This window comes from Zingiber officinale, chromosome 11B (assembly GCF_018446385.1).
Source record: "Zingiber officinale cultivar Zhangliang chromosome 11B, Zo_v1.1, whole genome shotgun sequence".
Taxonomy (NCBI): Eukaryota; Viridiplantae; Streptophyta; class Magnoliopsida; order Zingiberales; family Zingiberaceae; genus Zingiber; species Zingiber officinale.
The window spans coordinates 86895240-86896843 of NC_056007.1; the positions used below are offsets into that span (position 1 = coordinate 86895240).

At 41.7% G+C, this 1604-nt stretch overlaps 1 non-coding gene across 1 annotated transcript; it reads right to left on the reverse strand.

The window, feature by feature from the left end:
• Nucleotides 1-204: 204 nt before the first annotated feature.
• LOC122035614 lies at nt 205-310 on the reverse strand. The gene has a single exon (XR_006127144.1). It is a non-coding gene; the product is annotated as a small nucleolar RNA R71 (small nucleolar RNA).
• Between the last annotated feature and the right edge of the window lie 1294 nt (nt 311-1604).

Below are 1604 nucleotides of genomic sequence, written 5' to 3' on the forward strand. Positions count from 1 at the left end.
ACTTAAAGCTTTTCTACGAGTTTTACAGTATTATGAAAGTGAATGGGGTCCCTCCAGAATCAGTAAGGCTACTTCTTTTTGGATTTTCCCTGAAAGACAGAGCCAAGCAGTGACTAAACTCTCTTCCAACAAATAACATAACGTCTTGGAAGCAGTGTGAGCAGAAATTTCTGGACAAATTTTTCCCGCCAAGCAAAACTCCTCACATGAGGAATTTGATCGCAAGCTTCAAATAGATAGAATCAGAATCATTATTTGAAGCCTTGGACAGATTCAAAAGTATGCTGAGACAGTGCCCCCATCATAACCTTGAGAAATGGTTGGTTCTACACACATTCTACAATGGAATCAACTATCACACGAAGGTATCCCTCGATTTTGCAGCAAGAGGAGCATTAATGAATAAGAGCCTTGATGAAGCTGAAGAGATCATAGAGAATGTGGCACAGAACCACCATCAGTAGACAACCGAAAGATCTAGTGGTTTTTTCTCAGGGAATTCAATAAAGGCGTCAGGAAAATTTGATGTAGATGCAGTCACACTCATGTCTGCAAAGCTGGACGCTCTGACCAAGAAGCTTGAGGCCATGGGAAATAACACGGCCAATGCAATAGTATGTGTTTGCAAAACTTGCGGAAGTATGGATCACGCTCAAGATACTTGCCCCCTAAGGCTAATACAAGCACAGATAAACCAACTTGAGCAATGTGATGTGATAGTCAGTTACAACCAAAAGCAAAACAATCCGTACTCCAACACATACAACCTTGGATGGAGGAACCACCCAAATTTTTCGTACCGGAATAATCAGGACCAAGGACCAGCAAAACAAAGCTATCAACCTAGGCAACAGAGCTACTCACCTGGACAACAAACTTATCAACAACAACAACCTTCACAACTGTCTAGAATCGAAAAGATTCTTGAAGAAGCTCTCTCAAAGCAAAAAGAGATGAAGAATGAGATCAAGCAATTGACTCAAAGACTGAAAAATTCGAAAAGCATCAAAAGATGCAAGACAGCCAGATAGCCCAGATAGCCCAGTCCTTTTCAAGAGTACAGGGAACATTTCCAGGAAAGCCCGATATAAACCCGGTGGAACACTGCAACCGCATCGAGCTGAGGAGCAGACGAACTTTGGGAGACCCCCAAATCACTACTCAGAAAGGACTTCACTCAGAGGAAGAGCACTCTCCCCTCATGCCCAATCAGACCCAAAACAAGGGTAGAGAGGAGATCACCAAGAAGGTTGAAGGAACTCTTCAAATTCCTCCACAAAGTTAGACAATTCCTGGCCCTCAGAAACTGATAACATCCCAAAAGGATGAAGAGTTCAACCGATTCCTGAAGAAGATTAAGGAAATTTAAGTAGAAGTACCTCTGATAGATGCACTGCACCAAATGCCGAAGTTCACAAAATTTTTAAAGGGTATTTTATCTAACAGGAGGCAGAAAGGTGACTTTGAGACTGTAGCATTAACGAAAAATTATAGCGCTCTACTTATGGCAAATATTCCACCAAAACTTCATGATCCAGGGAGTTTTCCATACCTTGTAAAATTTGTTCTGAACTCATACAGAAAGATTTCTACGACTTGGGAGC